A 22,933-nucleotide genomic window follows, 5' to 3' on the forward strand; every position below is an offset into this window, starting at 1 on the left:
GGGCTGTTGATCTGCTTGAGGGGAGGAGACTTTGCAGAGATATCTGGATGAGCTAGAGCCAATCACATGACATTCAACAAGGCTAAGTGTATAGGGTCACAGCAGTCAAGAAAAAAAGTGCATCAGCGCCCAAAGCCAAATTCAAAATGAGACATAGTGTAAGTGACAAGTGCTGTAGTAAAACTCCCAAAAAAATCAATCAGTTCTGAATTAAACAAGGTGAGTAAAAGAAAGCAGTCCTGAATATTACAACAGCAAAACAGAAATCTCTCCATACAAGAACAACAATAAAAATAAGCTACTTTAATGCATTTTAGTTTATTTACTTTTTAATCTTATTCATTTATTTTTCAGAGAAATTTTGATGGTAACTGAATTTGAGGTCATAGTGATCATTTATTTTTTTTCATGGGGTACAGCTGGAAGGGAAAGTACAATCTGTCAAATGATAAATAAGCAATTATTTTTAATCAGAAAACGCTATATGATCTTCCTTTATATGAACATTCCACGTAACATTCATACTAATTGTGGAACTTAGTAGAACTCCAAGAAGTCTCCAACATTTTTTCTTTTTTTTCCTTGAAAAGCTGTAGATGTCGATTGCAAAAAATGATCGCTCAATTTGGAATTTGGCCTAGGAAAAGGCAGAATGATTTTCATTAGAATGCAATTTATTTTTAGCAAAATTATTTTGTACAAATTCATCTTTCTATGGTCTTAATGCAAGTATTGTTAATAACGTTCCCTTAATCTATCAGTTAAATGTATGCACTTAAAAATAAAAAAAAAAAGCAAGACAAACATTTTGGCTTCCTAGTAGGAATCCTCAGTTTCCATTAGCTATAAAAGATTCTTCTTCACAGTCCGTTCTTTAGAATGCTTACATATCAGTTGGTTCATATATGACTCATAAAAATATTTTTGTATTGAGTTGATTAACTTTTCTTCAGAAAAAGAGGCATTATTGAATAAAGGTCCCTCATTAGATTGCACTGTTATTATTATCTTTATTTACTGCACTGAGGAAAAAAAGCCTGACTAGCTCAGTTTTCTTCTGGGTTATGGGAAGTATTCTCAGTGGAGAATAACACTAAAATGTTTATCTATACAATACCTCAGTGCAATTAAAAGTTGTTCATTCTACTTTCATCCCTACTTCAAGATCTAACTTTCCAAAAAGTTAAATGAAACATTACTGGTCATTTCTGTCACAAAGCTGGAACTTCCGTAATCTTTTTTTTTTTTACTTATTCACTGCTTTCGGATTGAAACTTTCCTTTACTGGAAATGTTTGCTTGTTGTCTTTGCTTTCACGTTTCCACAAACTTCTGCTAGAGAGGAGCAGACCTTTTTCTTCTTGTCAGTAGTTTTGTCCTGATGATTCACATCACAGCTGCTCTTTGCTGGTGGTCTTTGCTGCTGCTTCTCTCTTATTTGTTTTTGGTTTTTGGAACTCTCCCAACAAAATGGGGAAAAGTTAAATGTCTATTCTTCCTTTTTTTTTTTTCTTTTTATTATTTTGGTTTTACTTATATAATTATTGTTCAAACCGAGTACCTTACAGATGAGTAAGAATGAACTTTAACATACGTGCATCTCGTGCAGCATACCAACATTTGGGTTGTTGTTTTTGTTTGTTTGTTTGTTTGTTTTGGTTTGTGTTTTTTGTGTTTTTTTTGTTTGTTTGTTTGTTTGCTTTTTGCAAGTATTTGCAATTAGATATAGCCTAGTGCATTACAAAAAAAAAAAAAGTTATTTTTCAGAAACACATTTTAATGAAAAATGAATTCAGGTAGAATAAGGAAATCAGACTCAAACCTGCATTAATTTGGGGTATGGCTTAGAGTTTGACTTTGAGGCAAAATTAAGGTTGGATTTCAGACCTGCCTTCATGCATAGCAGTGGCAAACTCACATACACTTTCTTCCTTCTTGGAGCACAATCTGATGAACACATTTTGATTGCGTCCAAATTGGAGCTATAAAAGAGGCCCCTTCTAATTTTGGATTTGACCTGGGATCAAAGCCACAGTGATGGGTTTAGAACTGAGTGTTTATGTCTGATCCTTTCTCCCTGATATTTGAAAGATTTGAATACAAGGTTCTGGTTTTGCCCCATCTGCATCCGGGAATGATAGTGAACCTTGCCAGTGGCAAGACAAGTCTCTTCTCAGCCCACTTCAATTCAAACAAAATATATCCAGTAAATTAAAACCACTAAGAAACAGGAAATATTTTTAGTAAAGAAATAATAGACATAGAAACATCCTATGCTGGATCTTCAGCTAGCACAAGGGAGCATGTTACTGTCCACATCATCATTTACAGAAAATCACCACCTGAGTTTTTCATAGATCTTTAATGGAATGAAATTGTCGACTCAAAGGTCATTAAAAATTGTGGCCTCTGACTGATATGTGAATTCAGAAATTTTCTTGTTAGAAGTAAAGTGGTCAAAAAATATGCAAGGATCCTCATTTTTTAGATGAATAATAAAGAAATACAAATATTCATGTTTAAATTCTATAGTGAAATGTTCTAAACTGCTCACCTATATAAAGTTCCTTTAGTCAAAGAGAAAATAATTTTTCTTTCTTTTTTCTTTTTTTCTTCCTTTAACATATCTACATCCATTATAACTGTCTCAATATTTATTTTAAAAAATTAAGGGAAATCCAGAGCTGCAGAAAAACGTCTATGGCGAAGGAACTAAACCCAGTTTCTGATTCTGCTAGAAATTTATTTAGCTTGCACTCTACAACACAGTGCTTAGTTTTTCTGTACCTGTTTATGTTTCGCTCATTTTTACTTTTTTAATGCTATTACAATTCCACTTAAAAATAAATGTTTCCTAGGTTAAAGCAATAGTTTTCAGTTTACACTTTGTTGAGATAGCTTGAGTCCAGAATAAAGTTTATTCTTAAAGCCAGGAGTTGCCAGCAGTTCAAGCATCTTCTTTGGCTTGGATTTGGAAGAAAGTTGAAGTTGTTATACACAAAGGGACTTCAATCTTGATCCACAAGGCAATGAAGAAATACTGTATTTAATGTGATAGTGAGGCATCTTAACAAACTTTTACAAAGCTGAATGATCTCCACAGTATTTCCCCTTCTTTACTGACTTACTGAAACTAGCTCAGCCCTCCCCACTCCAGACTCTGTTCACTATTGCCAGGCTTCCCATTGACAGCCTGTCCCCATCATCCTTCATGACCACTGTGATCATACTGCATTAGAAACTGTCTATCCACTTCCCCTTATTCCTCTGTGTGTTTCTGGATTCAGATCTCTCACCCAAACCATTTTTCCATCTCATCATCTAGTGCTTCCTGGCCTCACTGATTCTTAGACAAGTAAGGTTCACGAGAACCAGTCTCCCTTCATGTCTTCATTTTGTTTTATAGCTCATGGTTATACAGCTGTTCTCTCTGAGTACAAATTTTTGAAAGAACAATCTAATTTCTCTGCCATTCTCCTTTTCTCTCCTTTGTCTCAGGTTCTCACTGTCTTGCACTGGCCACAGGATCCCATTATAATATTGAATTACTCTTGATTGCATAATAAGAAAGGTTGTTTGTTTGTTTGTTTTCTCTACATTCCACTGTCATAGGAGACAAAGCCATTGAGGAAGAAGGAGAGAAAAACTTCTCCTCTCACTTCAGGCCTATGTCATACACACTGGACATGAAAATTCAGGAGACTCTTGCTCATCACCAGGATGTACAATAATTGTACTGTAAACTACTACAATCACAGAGTGAAAACCAATAGAGATTTTAGGTTAGTAAATTAGTTCCCTGACAATACTAATCATAAATTTCTAATGGTAGATTCTCAGTAACGATCATAAGGATACAAGAACATTGCAAAGCAAAGATTATCAATTTTAGGGTAAATATGTCTACTTAAGAAATGTAGTTAGGAGTGGAGGGAGGAGAGGGGAGTTAATTAGACTTGTAGGAACAAGTAATTTACCCCATGTGATCCTCAGAAGTAAATGCTGTTTTTTTCTTTTATTTCCCCAAGAAACTGAGCTTAAATAAGAAGTACAGAAATGTTCATTTAAGTATTGACACTGGAAAAATGAGAGCCATCTAAAAGCAGAGCTTTCTGACAGAAAGTCATATACAAAGACATTAACAAGTAGCATAAGAAGATCTGTCCAGAAGACATTTTGTTTAAGAGGTGATGTCGTCACTGTTTATAAATACCTGAAGTGCAGGAGTTAAGCAGATGAGGCAAGGCTCTTCTCAGGGGTGTGCAGCAACTAGACAAGAGGTAACAGGCAAAAACGAACACAGGAAGTTCTGTATAAAGATGAGTAAGAACTCCATTACCATGAGTGTGCTAGAGCACTGGAACAAGCTGCCCAGAGACGTTGTGGAGACTCCATTTCTGAAGATATTCAAGACTTATCTGAAAGCTATCCTGGCAGCCTACTGTAGGGAGTCTGCTTTAGCAGGGGTATTGATACCCAGAGGTTCCTTCCAACCCCTATGATTCTTTGATTCTGTGATTATACATATTTGTAGCTCAGTGAAAGACATTTGGAAAGGTAGGCAGAATAATGTGATCTTTGTGGCTAACTTCATGGAACAGATTCCCAGAATCCACTGGCAACAGAATAGCCTTTTGATGATGCATCAACAAAAGTTCTGGGATGAAAAATAAATTTTGCTTACTCTTTATTATTCAGAAATTACCTATCGGAGCACTGGAGCAATTGTTATTTCCATTTTGAAGACAGTGTGTGAAAATATACAGACAACACAGATTTCGAAGTATAATGAAAATAATGACTTTAGCTCCCCATCAAGTTGAAATAGTATACTGAAGATCTTCCAACCCTAAGCAATATTTCATGCTAAACAGGAAATACGATATCGATTAATTTTTTAATCTCCTTGAGTTTTCAGGAATTTGATCCTGCAGTCTCTATCACAAGATTATACTGCAGTTATCTAAGTGGGTAAGGATAATACCTCTGGGTTAGATTAAAATTAAAGAAACACTTTAAAAATAAGAAGATAAATATCAATTATTATCAATTCGTACTCTTTGGTTTGTTAAAAACAATATACATTTATCAGAGTTTTTCTTGTGTAATATCCAGAGAGTGAAAACATTTTAGATGATGTCATCATTCTAGTCCTCCACAATTCACCACTTATATTAATTCACTTGGATTGTAAGTAACATATTTGAGAAGAGAAGATAAAAAAACATCAACTTTTGGCTAATCTTGGGTGGTCTCTTTACCCATGTTAGATTCACAACAGGTGACTTTTTAATTGTTTTCTTATGGCAAATCATTAATTCCAGGGGTTTTTGTTTTGCTCATGTTAGTTTTCTAAGTTAATTACTGTGTGACAACATGCTGAGTACAGGTGGCAAAAGGCAATGTTAAGAATGTATTATAGCCTGTACAGAAAGCTACTGGTGTAGATCAAGTCATGCTTACCTTGATCATATGGGTCCTCCCTGGGATCTGTGATTCAGAAAATGGAGAATCTCGACCTCTCCAGATTCTATATCTTCAGGGAAAACAAGAACAAAATAGGCAATCTAATGTTGGAGTTCACTGTGGTTCTCATGAAGATCACTTTTGTTTTCTCGAACACCAGGAGATTTTCTTCAAGTGTACATCAAAGTGATCATCTGGATAAACCTAATAGTTGAATTCATATAGTGAGTTGAGGGGAATTCTAGTGAAGAACTGTGAAATTATTCTTTATCACACACAAAAAAAAGATTCATATATATTCTACCTTTCCTATCACCATCCCGGATTCTCTGCCATTTACTGTCCATCCTAACAAAGACAACAACTAAAAATCATTTGCAAAATTCAGGTTAAAGTAAACTGTCGTATCAGATATAAATACCTTCACGCCTTCTGGCAAACCACTTCTGGCAATAAATAAAACAGGGCAGAAGAAAGACCAAAATAATTAAAGCCAGACAGCACTGACTGCACTAAACTATGGGGCAAAAGCTACCCACAGAGTATCAGCTGTAGAAGGAGCAATTAACTTGCCCAATAGGTCTGACACTTGCATACCTCCTTTCCTGTCAGAGAAAGCATATGGTTGTAATTAGCCGGCGTAGAGGAAATACCATCTGAAGCCCCTGTTTTCCGATTGGAATGACCTATGCCCCATTATGAAGACAGTTGGAAGTATTTGCTCAGTGTTAGTTGGCTATGTCTGTTGTGGGTGGGGGCAATTTGAACAAATACAAGAGGATTTACCAAGTATGTTTAAGCTACAAAACTATGCTATACCACATGACAAACTGAGAGAGTATATAAGGCATGTTGGAGCTAAAATAAAGCCCATAATACTGCCAAATCTACATTTACTATTAAGAAGAAAAAAAAAAAAAAGTCCAAAATAAAAGTTCTTACTTTATTTTAATTTGGAAGCACTAGTGGCATAATGTGTTCTCAGTTATGGAAGCGTCACATGTATGTACAGGAAGTTTTAAGTTATCAAATTGTTTGGCATATAAATACTCTTATCACAGAGTACACCTTAAAATGCAGAGATACTGTGCTAGTGCAAGATTTAATCAGAAGAGACAACCTGTCATCTGCTCCACCTCCTGCCTCTTTCTTTGATCTGTATCAGACAATTTGGATAGATGAATAGGGAATATCTATTCTAAGCTTTTCAAGTGATTATAGTCTAGTTAGCATTCTCTTTCCTGAATCATCTTCTTTTGAGATATTAAAAAAAAAATCCCTTGAATGAAAACATACTTTCTACAAATAATTGCCACATTCTGTAGCACCTTTAAAATTATGACACGAAAGAAGAATGATATATTTCTCTTTCAAATACTAGGAATTATTTTAACATTTTTATGAAGTGGTTAGCATTATATATAAGTTCTAAATCTGAGAAAATGAAAAGGGACTTCTATTTAAATCTTTGAAAACAAGTTATCTTAATTCTACTAAGTTCAACAAAACTTTTCCAACATTATAATTATTATTTGAAAATCTTCTACATGTGGAATGATTATGTCCAAATTAACTGAAAATACATGTTTAATAAACATGAAAAATAGCTCCATGGGAGTTTTGCAGTCTGCTCAGCTGATTATATACAGATTAATAAAAAACAGAACAGCTATCATGTAAATATGTATGTATTTACTATATTTCAGATGGAAGGAAAAGGAATCCATAGGATCCATTATACTAACGAAATATAGTAATGGAATCTCATCGTCTAAAAGCACTCTGGTCCTAGGTAGTACCTGCACATCTTTTTGACCAGGCTGTACAAATAGGAGATTGTTGTTTTGGTATTTCTTTGCCAACAGAATCATTTTTTCCATTGTCTCATTTAACAACAAGAATGAAAATGAAATGTAGCTGAATCTTTTCCATATTAGAGTAAAAATCCATGGTTCTTTACTCAACAACTCCACAGCTCCAGTATTCTCATCATACAAATGCATTAGAGATATAATAAAAGAATGATTTGTGCAATGTTTTAGCTTTTTTACCAATAAGGTAGAGGCTATTAAGCCTGGAAGAATTCCAGACACTGATAATCATTAAGTACTTCAGGGGTTGTTTCATAACTTTGCAGCTGTATTGTTGGCTATGATTTGCAGTCCCACAGATACTGCTTAGTCTGTTTTTGTTTTTCTGTTGGATGAGATAGGATGGGTGTTTCTCAAAAAAAAAACAAACAAAACAAAACACAAAAACAAAACTATCAGGGGAGTGAGGGAGAGGGTTGCATCTTTCAGTCACTGCCATGTCAACACCACTTAGGACAAATTTCAGGCATTCACCATTCTGAGACTTTTCCAGCTGCCTGAACTGAGAGTCGTTAAGAGACCAGAGCGTGAGCCATAAAATGTGTCTGTGGGTGTTAGCTAACAATTTGCAGGTGCATATCATCCCAGTATAGCTTTCAAATTATGCGCAATTTATAAAGTATGTTTGAAATTCGTAACGATTATGTCTGAGCAAATTAGTATCTTTTTTTGGCTTCAGTTTTTAAGAGTCTCATCAAGTTGATGGGGGAGGAGATAAGACGGCAAGGGTATTGTTTCAAACATGCAAAAGTCAGGCAACAAGTTTTTTCTACTTAGTTTTTCATAAATGAATTAGGAAAGGAAGAAATATTCTTCCAAATACTTTTACATGTTCAGTAGTGCATGTGGAAAGGAGCAAGGCAAGTAACACTTCTCTGAATAAAAACTGAAATTAGGAATGAGTAATGATTTGAAGAACAATCTACAAATGTTCACCAATTATGAAACCATCCTTTAGTGAGATTGGTGCCTGTATTATTTTTCTTACATTTCTCTATTTCAATCTTTAAAACTGGTTCAAGTGCAGAAATGAGGACAAACAGTTCTAATTGTTAAACTTGTCATGGGTTTGCAATTCTCTCTCTCTCAAAAAAAAAAAAAAAAAAAAAAAAGTTTAACTTGCTCCTTTGCTCCTTTCTCTTTATGGAATACCCATATTATGGAGGTGCTTTTACCAATTGTTATAAATTGCACAGCTGATAGAATTCTATAGTAGAGGAACCTTGAAACTCCAGAATCTTGACATTTAGTTCTGAAATAGTAATTGGTCAAGTCTATAGGGTAATATTTAGAACAACCTTTAAATTACTGATGGTAAGTGCTCTCGTAGGCATACTGGATAGGATTCATTCTACTTATAGAAAGGGCAGATTCAGTACAAGTGACTGCATTCAGGCTAGTCACTCCCTGTCTGCATGCCTTGTGTACTAAGAGTGTAAAGTTAGAAGAGGTATTGACCACAGCAAAAAACAAACAAATAAACAAGCACTTTTTAAATAACTAATTACAGAGGCAGAACACTTTCTAGGCTTTAGAAAGGAATCAAATGGTAATGCTGATAGGTACAGAATACATATAAAGACAAAATGAATTTGAGATTATTCCAGAGCAAACAGACTAGGCATGCTGGTAATTTGGACTAGAGAAAACTATATTCTTAAATCTTCCATCTGTTTAGACCTACTGCTTTCGTAAAATTTTATGCATTTGGTGTTCTTGCTTATCTTTGCAAATTTATGGTAGCTATGACATTTTATGACATTCTGGTCAGCATTTAAACAGCTCTTCTTCCAAGCTCAGGATCGGTGCATCCCTGTGAGCAAGAAATCGGGAAAAGGTGGCAGGAGACCTTTGTGGATGAGCAAGGAGCTCATGCACAAGCTCAAAGGAAAGAAGAAGGTCCATGAAATGTGGAAAAAGGGTCTGACCACTTGGGAAGAATATAGGAATGTAGTCAGGGCCTGCAGGGATGCAATGAGGAAGGCTAAAGCCCGTCTGGAATTGAATCTGGCTAAAGTGATAAAGTATAATAAAAAAGGCTTCTTCAAGTACGTTAACAGCAAAAGGAAAACTAGAGAGAATGTGGGCCTCTTACTAAGTGAGGGGGGGCTTCTCGTAACGGGGGATGCTGAGAAGGCAGAGATACTGAATGCCTTCTTCACTACCGTCTTCAGTGAGAAGGCTCTCCCACAGGAATCCCACATCCTAGAGGTTAGTGAGAGGGTCTGGGGAATGGGAGACTTCCCTTTAGTCAGGAAAGAGGACGTGCGTGAGCACCTAGGCAGTACTAAGGTCCACAAGTCCATGGGACCTGATGGGGTGCATCCACGGGTGCTGAGAGAGCTGGCGGAGGTCATTGCCGAACCGCTCTCCATCATTTTTGAGAGGTCTTGGACAACAGGGGAGGTCCCTGAAGACTGGAGGATAGCCAATGTCACTCCAGTCTTCAAAAAGGGCAAGAAGGAAGATCCAGGTAATTATAGACCTGTCAGCCTCACCTCCGTCCCTGGAAAGGTGATGGAACGGCTTGTGCTGGATACCATCTCCAGACAACTGGGAGAAAAGGATGTTATCAGGAGTAGTCAGCATGGGTTCACCAAGGGGAGGTCGTGCTCGACCAACTTGGTGGCCTTCTAGGATGTTGGGGGAAGAGCGGTAGATGTAATCTACCTTGATTTTAGAAAGGCATTTGATACTGTCTCCCGCGATATCCTTATAACAAAGCTGAGGAAGTGTGGGATTGATGAGTGGACAGTGAGGTGGGTTGAGAACTGGCTGACTGGCAGAGCGCAGAGGGTCGTCGTTGGTGGTGCAGAGTCTGGCTGGAGACCTGTAACCAGTGGTGTCCCCCAGGGGTCCGTGCTGGGTCCGGTCTTGTTCAACATCTTCATCAATGACCTTGATGAGGGGATAGTGGCCACTCTCAGCAAGTTTGCTGATGATATGAAGTTGGGAGGATTGGCTGACACGCCTGAAGGCTGTGCTGCCATTCAGCAAGACCTGGACAGGCTGGAGAGCTGGGCAGTAAGAAACCGGATGAGGTTCAACAAAAGCAAGTGTAGGGCCTTACACCTAGGGAGGAATAATTGCATGTACCAATACAGGCTGGGGGATGAGCTGCTGGAGAGGAGCTCTGCAGAGAGGGACCTGGGCGTCCTGGTGGATGACAGGTTGGCCATGAGCCAGCAGTGTGCCCTCATGGCCAAAAAGGCCAATGGCATTCTGGGGTGCATTAAGAAGAGTGTGTCCAGCAGGTCGAGGGAGGTGATCCTCCCCCTCTACTCTGCCCTGGTAAGGCCTCATCTGGAGTACTGTGTCCAGTTCTGGGCTCCCCAGTACAAAAAAGACAGGGATCTCTTGGAAAGAGTCCAGCAGAGGGCCACAAAGATGGTGAAGGGCCTGGAGCATCTCCCCTATAAAGAAAGGCTAAGTGAACTGGGTCTGTTTAGCCTTGAGAAAAGAAGACTGAGAGGGAACCTGATCCAGGTTTATAAATATCTGAGGTGTGGCAGCAATAGTGGTGAGGCCAGTCTCTTTTCAGTGGTACATGGAGACAGGACGAGGGGAAACGGACATAAGCTGCAGCATAGGAAGTTTTGCACGAATGTGCGTAAGAAGTTCTTTACGGTGAGGGTGACGGAGTACTGGAACAGGCTGCCCAGGGAGGTTGTGGAGTCTCCTTCTCTGGAGATATTCAAGTCTCGCCTGGACGCCTACCTGTGCGACCTGGTGTAGGGAACCTGCTTTGGCAGGGGGGTTGGTCTCGATGATCTCTAGAGGTCCCTTCCAACCCCTACAATTCTGTGATTCTGTGATTCTGTGATTAAGTACAGTATAATTATTTATTTATTTCTGTAGAGAAGCTGTCATTTTGTCATTATTCTTGCTGTTTGCTTTGTTTGTTTCCTTCTGGATTAACATCACCTATAGTATTCCAGCCTTACCTCAGCAGTAAAATGTGACTGGGATTTAACGGTCTATCTGCTTATAGCTACTGGTTATACAGAACATAAACCAATATTTTTGATTCCCAAATCATAAAACATCATTTTTTTCAACACAGAATCATAGAATCAGAAGGTAGTCCAACTGCCCTCCCATCACCATTACTACCCACTAAGCTACTAAATCATATCTCATAGCACATCATCCAGACTCCTCACCCTCTGCCAGGGACAGTGACTCCCCCGCCACCCTGGGCAGGCCATTCCAGTGCCTGAACACTCTTTGAGAGAAAAAGTTCTTCCTTATATCTAATCTAAATCTCCCCTGGCACAGCTTGTGGCCATTTCCTCAGGTCCTATTTGTTGCCTGCGAGAAGAGACCAATCCCCTCCTTTTCACAACCTCCCTTCAGGAAGTTGTAGAGTGCAATGAGATCTCCCTTGAGCCTCCTATTCTTCAGACTGAACAATCTCAGCTCCCTCAGCAGCTCCTCTTAAGACTTGTGCTCTAGATTCCTCACCAGTTTCGTTGCGCTTCTCTGGACCTTCAAGGCCTCGATGTCTTCCAACATATTATGTTCAAAACTAAATGATAATGTTTCTCTCTATTGTAATCATCAAGGTTAAGTTTCTTAAGTGAAGAAAAACTGGAAAGCCTTGATTTTGATTAGTTTATTAGAAAGCTACTTTCTTGTCTGTTACTTTCAACAGAAGATAACTATATTTTCAGATTTTGCCTTCTTTCAAGGAAAAAGGATTTCCAAAAATATCTGAAAAATAAATTACTCACTTTTCAGACAATTAACATAATGTTTTCTATAAGAGAAAGAAGGCCTGTTGTGATTCAAAATAGTGTTACAGCTCACTGAAGGTGTCACTTGCTCTTGTTCCATTCTCTTAAGCCCAGTTCCCTATTGAGATTTCTACCACAGATAACCAAGACACACATACTGATAGAGAGAAAAAAAAACAGCAAAAGATATTTATAACTGGAAATATAGTGAGATAAAAAAATCTCTTATGTAACAGAAGAATGAAGAGGCCCAACTTTATTTTTTATTACATGAAGCATCTCAGCATTATTTTAAATGCAAGTTTTCTACTTACTGTCTCTAGTATTTTGTAAAGAAACCAAATGTATCTTCAGATAGCTTCATATAACTCCCCCAACCTAGTCATGCCAGTTCTCAATCAAAAGTTTGCTTTCTAGTTAAGATTCAACAGGTTTCTTTTTTAAATATATACTAGGGAGAAAGAAAAATTCTACAACCTTCTTTTCCATTCAATGGCAATTACTCAGCTTTTCACATGTCAGTTTTTTCCTTAAATCTGATTCCTCTTGTCCCCCTTAACATTTGAAAAAGGAGGTGTAAGCACTCTAAGGAAAATAAAATGTCAAATGCAGATTAAATTGATAAAAATAGCATAGGTTTCCTATCTGCTGGTAAGAAAGGATAGGAGTATTGGATTATTTACATGTGTGGCAAGTCATGTTATCAAAGTGAAGATTGGTAGCGTTTTATGAACCCTCTAGAAGGTTTTGATGTCAGGAAATTTGTTCTATTTTCAAAAATATGATTTTGCATCATTTAAACCATTGTTTTTTCATATGAGACATAATTACTAAAATCTGGGTGTTTTTTTTTGTTTTTTTGTTTAACATTTTGGGGGGGATTTAGGCAAGCCACCAATAAAGATTTTTATTTGGACATAATTCTTGCTTTATTCCTAAGACTACTGGAGGGTATGTTCTATATTTTTTAAGAGAATGCCAGACAATTGCCAGAGATAAATTTAACTACAACCTCAGAAAGTTCTGAATTCTGTTGTGGCTTGTAACACAAATTCCTAATTTTCTCACATTAAAACTGCCATATATATGTTTAGGGAAGATGAGCAAATAAATGCTGTCTCACTAGGACGTGAGGGGGTCGGTCTCTTGGGATCACGGGGGTCAGATGTCAAGAAAGATCCAACTCTTATTTTAGAATAAATAGGATTACCTCTGACTGTAGGCACATTCATAGAAATTGATAAAACACTGTTTTATTTGTATATATATTGCAGTGTTAGCTAGGAAACAACAGTGAGAAAGGAAAACTGTAACTGAAAAACAGGTAAGTAGGGCAACTCATTTAAAAGAAGAACATGAAGAAGAAAAGAAGGAAAAGAAAAGAAGAAGAAAAGAAGGAACCTCTGTCATTCACTTTTTATCCACTGTAAAAATGACAATTGAAGTTCCTAGATACACTCTGGTTGATAATTATTCCACTGAATGCAGTGTTCTTCAGAGCTTTAGTTATAGAAGGAAAAGCTTGCATAGAAGAGACAATAGTAATTATTTATATTATGGGACTGTTAACCTGATGTACAGTATCAAGGAACTTCTAAGTGGAAGTAAACACAATTTTTGTCATTCTTCTAATTTAGTATTTCATTTATCTGCTTGTATCCAAAATAGGTGTCACAAGACCAGGTCATCCACCAAGGGACTGTGAGACTGATTACTGCTGGATAACCAGTTGAATGTTGTTTTTATAATGACTGAAAGTTATATAGATAGAAAAGTCAGAGGATGAGTACTTTCAAGTTTACCCTGCTGTTGTATTTTCATTGCAGCTTGCTAAATTCTATTGCACTAGAAGCTGATTCAGCACAGCACCAATTATTGTATGGCCAATAGCTGAGAAATAAGGGAGCTCAGCCTTAAGGACAGTCACGTCCCAGCTCTGTCTTGGAAAAAAATCTGCTATTTATTTGTATAATCCTTCAGATTTTGTCACTTTTTTTGATCCCCTACTAACCATTTCCTGTAGTCATCACACTGACATTAAGTGAGCATAAATGCCTATATTCACTCTGTTTATCTTAAAAATTTAATTACCACACCAAAATTAATCCAGGCTTTATCACCCAAGAAATAAACTGCCTGCTGGAGGTGGCAGTCTTGACTTTGTTAAGTAGCTTGAACTCAGCTGTCACTGTAGATCTGCAAGCCAACAGAAAGTACATTGCCAGGCCTCAGGACTGCAAGTTGTCAACTTTGCTTTATCCAAAATTTTCTGTCCTGACTGGAACTCTGTTTGCACTTGACTTAGATGTAACAGCAGGTTTCTCTAATGATGAGTTATCTATGCCTAATTTGTATATTTTGCTTTATAGTATAACTAAAAATTTATATACATAAAAATAACTGGTAGCTTTTCTGTATAAGAAAAGTTATTTATGAGTTTAACAGATATATAGTGAAACGTGCAAAATCACTGGCCTTGTATGAAAGCAGATACTTGAGAAACAGGGGCATAAGAAGTAGGATAGAGGACAGAGGAGCACATGCATAGGGTGATTAGGGTATGGGCTGACACTCTAAGCCCTTTAGCTCTGAACCCTCCAGCAGTCACTTAAAGAAACACATATCTGGATCTGAACAAAACTAGCTTCATTTTACATAATTACCATAATTGTTCCACGGAACAAGGAGCAAGTATGTAATCATGTAAAATGCATCATATACAGTAAATGTATATCGTATAGAAAGATTCATTACAGAATTGCAGACAAGTGAAGAAAGAGCAAAATATAAAGTATTATATGTTAACAAGCATATAAAAAGTGGACCATAGAGTGAGGAGGATGAAAACATTAACATCAGGGTCCTCCTGATAGAATACTTAGAATGTTGCTTGACTTCTTGTGTCCTACCAAAATCATGAGTTATCATTATCCTAGGAGAAGAAAAGGGGAACAGTACACCAACAGAAGATCTAGAAGCTAAGAAGTGTACATATAATAATTTTAACTGTGTTGCTGTTATGAATGTATTATTATAAATATATTTTCTGTATAATAGGATTTGCTTTTTTCATGTAATATTTAGATCTGGACTAATAGTAATCCTGTAATAAGACTGTTAAGATTTCAGTTATACAACTGCTCAGCTTTTTATGTTTCCTCTTTTGTTCATAACAAGATTTTAAGCAACAGAATGCTCTCCAGGGCTTGAGCAGAAGAGAGTAAATAGGACGGTCATGGGACTTCTTTCTGGGAGTTCTTTGGTGAGTGATGAGAAATGGTAATACCTATGGAGAGGTGACATCTAATAGGTGATGAGAACTGGTTGCCTTGCTGAGACTTAAAAGCGCTATGTCATAAGAGACAAAGAAACAATTATTCTCTGGTTAATTAACAATGCAGCTGCAAAAATAAATAAATAAATACATAAAATGGAGGGGGAGGGAGGGAAGTGATTGTTAAATGTTAGTGCATCCATAAATGGCTTCCTTGAACATAATAAAGTAGAGAATCTGAATGGCATGCCTTTGACTTTTTCAAAGGCAAATTCCTTAAGAAAAAGAATTTGTCATTTTAAAGCTATTTGATCACATTAAAATCCTCTCTTCTTGGTACAACATGTTACCTTTTTGTTATGAAATTAGGGAGTACATTTTAATAGCTCAATGTGAACTTCATAAGAGGATCAAATGCCTAAATATTATTTTTAATGCTCTCCAGCTCATTTCCTTTTTTCCTGCTGATATTACTAAAAAGTCTGCCAAGAACGCACTGGAAAATGGTAAGTACTCAAATAATGAACATATCATCTAATGTTTTGTGGATAATTAGGGGATTATATGTCATCAAGACGAAGGCCACCTTTTATTAATCATAAATTGTACACTTGTGTGGACATTTATTACCTCAGGTTCCCATTATTTTTGAAGTTTTTAAAAGCATATTAATATTGCTAACTTTTAACATTTGGTGCTCCAATATGAGCATAAAACAACCTTCCATCAGATCTTTCCAAAATTATTTCTTATCATTTATGATCAACGGTTTAGTTCCATCAACACAAATACAGTTGGTAGTTGGCTGCTTACTGCCAGTGGTTGGTTTACTTCCTATTTCAGTAGAAATAAGAAAAAAATTGAAAAGAGATACATTAAGTGAATTATTTACTAGAAAAGTTCCACATTTTTCTATGGAAAATAAAAGATCTTGAGGGATCCTGAGGAATATTGTACCAACAAAACATAAAATCAGGACATTTTATTTTAGGAAAGCCAAATTCCAGCTCTTCAGGGAGTTAGTCAACAAAACCCCCTGGGAATCTGTCTTCAAAGTCAAGTGTGAAGAGCAGAGTCAGCAGATCTTTAAAAAAGTTTTCCTTAGGGCACAAGAGTTCTGCATCCCCAGGTGGATGAAGTCAGGAAAGAAAGGCAAGAGACTGGCATGGCTGAACTGGGACCTGCTCATCAAACAGGAGAACAAGAAGAAAATGCACAGATAATAGAAGCAGGGGCAGGTAACCTGGGATGAATATAGAGATGCTACTTGGCTGTGTAGAGATGGGGTCAGGAAGTCCAAGACCCAACAGGAATGGGACTTGGCATGGGAAGCAAAGGATAAGTCTTCTGCAGGTTCATCAATAGGAAAAGAAAAGTTCAGGATGGTTTAATTCCCTAATGAGCAACATAGGCAAGCTAGTAACAAAAGACAAGGAGAAGGCTGAGTTATTCAACAATTTTTTTGCCTCAGTCTTCACTGACGACTGCTCTACACAAGGTCCTTGAGCACGTGGCTCAGAAGGTGGGAACTGGGGGAGTGATGCCCCTCCCACTGTAAGTGAAGATCAAGACCATGACTGCCTGAGGAACCTGAACATCCATAAATGCATGGGTCCCAATGAGATGCACCAAGATTCCTGAGGGAATTGGCTGACCAATTCCCTCACCAGTCACTAAGCCTCACCCAATGATATTTGAAAAGTAATGGTGATCCGGTGAAAACTCTGGTGACTGGAAAAAGAGCAATGTCACACCCATTTTTAAGAAGGGTGGAAATGACTCATGGAGTTACAGACCTGTCAGCCTCATCTCTGTGCCAGGGAAGATCATGGAACATTTATTCCTGAAAGCTATACTAAGACATATGAAAAGAGGGACATGATATACAGGATAACCAGCATGGCTTCACCAAGGTCAGATCCCACCTAACCAACCTTGACACTCTTTATGATGGCATAACTGCATCAGTTTACAAGGGAAGAGCCATTGATGTCATTTATCTGGATTTCAGTAAGGCCTTTGACCCCATAACATTCTTCTCTCCAAATTGGAAAGATATGGGTTTGGTGGGTGAATGGTTCGATGGACAAGGAACTAGTTATCAGACCCAGAGAATGGTGGTAAATGGCTCAGAGTCTGAATCAGCGATGAGTGGTATCCCTCAGGGGTCAGTCAGTACTGGGGCAAATTCTCTTTAACATCTGCATCAGTGGCACTGACTGTGGGATTGACCCTCAGCAAATTTGCAGATGACAGTAAGCTGTGTGGTGTCGTTGACACTCCTGAAGGATGGAACCATCCAGAGAGTCCTAGACAGTCTTGAGAAGTTGGCTCAGGATAACCTCATGACGCTTAATAACAAATCCAAGTGCAAGATCTTTCACCCAGGTTATGGCAACTCCTTCCATCAGTACAAGCTGGGGGGATGTAAGGATGGAGAATAGTACTGCCAGAAAGGTCTTGGGGATAATGGTGGATGGGAAGCTGGACTTGAGCCAGCAATGCACCCTCACAGCCCAGAAACCAAACAATATCCTGGGCTGCATCAAAAGCAGCATGGTAAGCAGGTTGAGGGAAGTGACTCTGTCCCTCTACTCTGCACTAGTGAGACCTCGCCTGGAGTTCTGCATCCAGATATGGAGTACCCAGTACAGAAGAGATGTGAATCTGTTAGAGCACATCCAGAGGAGGGCCACAAAACTGATCTAAATGATGGAACATCTCTCCTATGAGGACAGGCTGAGAGAGCTGGGGTTGTTCAGATTGGAGAAGAGGAGGCATCAGGGAGACCTGATAGCAGCCTTTCAGTATCTATAAGAAAGAAGTGGACAGACTCTATAGCAGGGTCTGTGGTGACAGAACAAGTGGAAATGGTTTCAAATGAAAAGAGGAGAGATTTAGATTGGATATAAGGAAGTTTTTACAATAAGAGAGGTGAGGAGTGAAGAAGAAGAGCAACAAAAAAGGTGAAAGGTCTAGAGAGGAAGATGTATGAGGATCAGCCTGAGATCATTTGTTTGTTCAGCCCAAAGCAGAGGAGCTGAGGGGAGGCCTTATGGCAGCTGCAGCTCCTTCACAGGGAGCGGAGGCGACAGCGCTGAGCTCTGCTCTGTGGTGACAGTGGTAGCCCGAGGGAACGACACAGAGCTCTGTCAGGGGAGGGTCAGGTCGGGTACTAGGAAATGGTTCTTCAGTGAGAGGGTGGTCTGGCACTGGAACAGGCTCCCCGGGGAAGTGGTCATGGCACCAAGCCTGCTGGAGCTCAAGAAGCATTTGGACAGCACTCTCAGACATATGGTTTAATTTTTAGGTAGCCTTGTGTGGAGCCAGGAATTGGACTTGATGATCCTTGTGAGTCCCTTGGGATTTTTTGTGATTCTGTGATTCACAAACTGCAGTCAGTGTTTTCAGAGCAACAAGGAGGGTAGAAAAAGGGGAGTAAAGTAAGAATTATAAGGAGAAATGTGGTGAAAATATTGAGTAGGCCAATCTCAGTAGCTTAAGCATAGAAATCAATTGAGGAATAACAATTATTTGGAGCTACCTTATGACCTGTAACATTTAGAATCAAAATTCTTTACTTTACTTTCCTGGGGTGGAGAGTAAAAATTGTACCTAGAAAGTCACATAACTTACTTCTGTGGCTTACTTCCAGTTTATTCCTTGTTCCCAGATCATCTTCATTATACTGACAACTTAACTCCTGGTCTCCCCGAGAAAGAAAAATGGTAATTTTTTCTAGGATGAAAGAAAGAGTTATCTTGTTCTGGAAAAAAACTAATTCCCAGACTACTTTTGAAAAGGGAAAGGGAGTTTACCACCTCTGCTACAGCATTCATCATCCTTAGTAGGTTTTTCACACTCCAGCATCCCAGCTGTTCTCATATCATTCTGTAAAACACACAATACATGCTCCACTTAATTACAGAACATTATTCTGGTGAACCCTCACATTGTTTCAGAAACTATAAAAAATAATTATCTAATCCCAATTCAAATGAATTATTATATCTTTGAGTTCCAGGCTGCTAGGTGGGCTCAAGAGAAGGTCAATGCAGGGTAATAAAGCCCATCAGTTCTATAAGACCATCACTGAGCAGTGTGTACGTTGTTTTGCAATTTCTGGCAAGATAAATAGAGATGATTCTCTGAGTGGCACAGAGAATATCTTAGATGTAGCCAAAACACTCTTAAAGCTAAGAACATGCAATATTTATTTTATCTTTAGACTGTCAAGAAAAAAAAAACAAAAACAAAACAAAACAAAAAACACCTTTTCTTCATTATTTATAGCTTCTTATGGGTTTTTAGATTAACTAGTTGCAGGAAAAAATGTATATATTTATATGACTAAACAGTTTTAAGAATTGAGTTCAGTGGATTATCTGCATTCAAATGATCAAGGATGTACTCTATGTATAGGGTTTACATGTCATCAGCAAAATCTTTTCTACAAAAAGCTAAAGAATTAGAGGAAACTTTCTTAGATGTGCCCATGCCATTTTCTTCTTGATGTTTGTGCAAAATAAATAAACAAATAAATAAAAGAGCAAAAGCAAATTCTACCTGTATTTGGCTAGTCTACCTGTAATTGGCTAGCTATTTATCTATAAATAGCTCAACAAATCAATGGTACATAGAACTGTTTTTTTTATGGGAGCAAGTTTGCATGGAAGTTCATGGAAATTTTATTAATATGCATTTTCCTAGCTTCAAAATAGAACCAGGATCTTAAATTAATGCTAACTTTCTTTTATTAAGCTTGATTAAAAAAAAAAAAAAAAAAGTACTTTGTAAAAATAAATACTCTTTATTAATTATTTTTAAAGTTCTGTATAATTTAGGTTATTCTTTTACATCCTGTAATTATGAGAGCTTTTTTTAATGGTACCATTGAAAAAAAGGTTTTTGTATACAAGTCAGCATATAAAAAAATATGATGAACGAGGGAAATGATAATATTGATATTACTGCTTTTCTGTCACATATTATATTCTGTTAGTAACTGAATTGTTAGTCTTGATCTTGGTAAGACTGATACAAATTCCTCTTCTTCTATGGATAAAACGTGTTCAGTAAAGAACAAAGAGAAGCAAACAGACAAATCTCATTACATAAAACGTTTCCTCTTGCAGAAGATCCTCATAGTTGATTCAACTAAATGCTGGCCATTCAATCACTTCTGTTCAGTAAAGGTGTAAGTGATAACAATGTAAGGATAAGAACCTACAATTAGCCCACCAAAAAATTAGAAATGTAAGTCTGATTCAGTATGTTCCCTGTAATAGGTAACTCTAAAAGCTAGTTCAATTCATCCTAAAAGAGAGTTTTTAAGATATAAGATCAACCCTTGCTTGTTTCTTTCCAGTCTTTACGCAGCGAACATAGGCAGAGGAGATCTATCTTCAATGCTTAGGCATCTAAATAGGAAGAAAAGAAAAAAAAAAAGAGAAAAGAAAAGCCCATAGATTAAAATCCACTATGGAAACATGCACTTTTGAGTATGGGCTAATTTAAGAATGACTTTTTAATATCTGTAAGTACGTGTAAGATTTCTCTAAGAGTTCCACACACTTTTCCACTGTTTCTATAAATTACAAAGTGGCAAAGGACTAGAAAGCAAAGTTCAAACTCATATGGCAGATACTTCTTAAGAGTTACTGCAATGTGAAGCAGTCAAAAACTTCACTTTATGTGTTATTTAAGGCAGTTTTATGGCTGCTCTGTATTGCTGATGTGGCACAAAGTATTAAGAAGATATCACTGTAACAGTTAAAAAGGCAGTAGATATATAAGCCACAATACTGGTAGTGGTACTTCATCCAGTTCATCATACAGCTTCCCTCTGTAGTGCTGTCAGGTGACTAAAAAGCGATTTCCATTCTTATTTGTAATTGATTCAAAATGTTGTTTGAATGTGGGTAAAGGGGTTTCTTTTTAACTAAGATGCACTTGACTGGATAGCTAGAAAAGTTATGTTTCTGAGCAAGAAAAATATCAAGCCTCGCCTAGTACTGGATTGGGTAATAATGTTACCTACATGCTTCCAAATCAATTATATAAGAAAGATCATTCCTTATATCCAATACTGTAATAAAATCTACTGATAAATGACTTCAAAATCATGCAGACTACATTTAGAATTAAGGCTCAAGTCTTTACCAGAAACACTGAATTTTGTCAATTTTAACATCTATTTACAAAAAAAAAAGTTAAAGTTTTTTGAACAATGAACCTGTGGAACTTTTCTTGGCCTCATACCTGGCACTGTCAATAATCTGTTTCATTGATGAGCATGGCTAAGATCCTGCTTGCAGACTGATATACCATTTTTGAAGTAACATAAAAAAATATATGTATTAGTTTTCAAGCCATGAAAATCAAGCTGTCCAATAAAGAAAAAAATGGCTTATTGACAAATCCCTTTTATAAAAGAATGTCTTTGAATTAGCAACCTTCAGGTAAATATCATGATAAATTATTCAACCATGTAACTGAACTTACGTCGAACCAGTTTCCTTTTCCTTTCCTTTTTTGCAGAAGCTCAAGAAACGGCCAAAACTTCCTTGCTCCTGAATAATGAATGTAGACTGTTTCTCAGTCCAGTAAACACTGCATTTTTGTAAAGAAAGAAAACAGCTGGTGCGTGAAATCAAGCTTACTCAGACATTTCAAGGAATCTTCTCTCAGGATACATCTTCAGATAAACACTGAACTATAATCTTCCCCCCTCCCACCCACCCATGAATATGAGACCTTTTGAGCAGTAAAGGAGGAATATTTGTTTTGTGTGAGTGAAATAGTGTGTTTGGCCTAGCAGAAAGACTTCTTATTCCTCTGGACTCCCATAGGCTTGTGGAATAAAAGTGAGTCATGCATCAATGGTTTTCTGTGGGCTCCCAGACCATATCAAACATCCTATGACATGCTCTACATTCAGTATATGGGAAATACAGCTATGCAACCCAGTGCCAGGAGGGGAATGTAGCTGGGAGAAGAGAATACGGGGGCTTAAAGATGCACACAGTAAATTTACATTCCAGAGAGTGGTTAATGGTCAAGAAAATCAGGAGTTCACTGAGGCAAAAGAGCGAGGAATGTCCAACTTCTTTTGATTGATGGTGAGCAGAATGCCAAGGATCAAGAGAAAATAAGCACAAAAAGACATTTCAGTAGCAAAAACAAGGCATTAATAGTGAATATCATGCCTAACACTGATGATGATTTATAGTCTGGCTCACAGACAAAACCACCAACCTGGTACTGCTAATAACACGAGGCATGGAAAACTCCAAGGCCTTTTTCAAAAATGATAGAGTACACAAGAGACGCAGTTTCTCTTGGAGGTTTGTTTCCTTTTCAGAATCTCCTGTAATCATTCAATTTTCAAGGCTATTAATCCTGAAGAAGCTCTCATATGTCAGTTTGAGTTCGAAACTGAAAATATTTCTGGTCAAGCAATACAGTTCTAGCTTCTTTCGTGAGGCAGAGTAAATCTAACTTCATGATGTGAGGTAATTGGTTATGAGGCACTTACACCTATAGGAAAACATTTATGTGACAGGTTTACGTTCTGACAGTAAATAT

The 22,933-nt window shown here is 37.4% G+C and overlaps 1 long non-coding RNA gene across 2 annotated transcripts; it reads right to left on the reverse strand.

Annotated features, from left to right (window-relative positions):
* Nucleotides 1-307: 307 nt before the first annotated feature.
* Nucleotides 308-21,958, reverse strand: LOC104917456 (uncharacterized). Of its 2 annotated transcripts, XR_014881273.1 has the most exons (5): nucleotides 21,851-21,958; nucleotides 18,983-19,237; nucleotides 5,463-5,669; nucleotides 4,213-4,308; nucleotides 308-637 (listed from the first exon to the last, which is right to left on the reverse strand). It is a non-coding gene; the product is annotated as an uncharacterized LOC104917456 (long non-coding RNA). The 2 variants fall into 2 exon arrangements; XR_014881272.1 differs by lacking the exons at nucleotides 18,983-19,237; nucleotides 21,851-21,958 and adding an exon at nucleotides 6,063-6,717.
* Between the last annotated feature and the right edge of the window lie 975 nt (nucleotides 21,959-22,933).

This window comes from Meleagris gallopavo, chromosome 1, assembly GCF_905368555.1.
Source record: "Meleagris gallopavo chromosome 1, MGAL_WU_HG_1.1, whole genome shotgun sequence".
Lineage (NCBI taxonomy): Eukaryota > Metazoa > Chordata > Aves > Galliformes > Phasianidae > Meleagris > Meleagris gallopavo.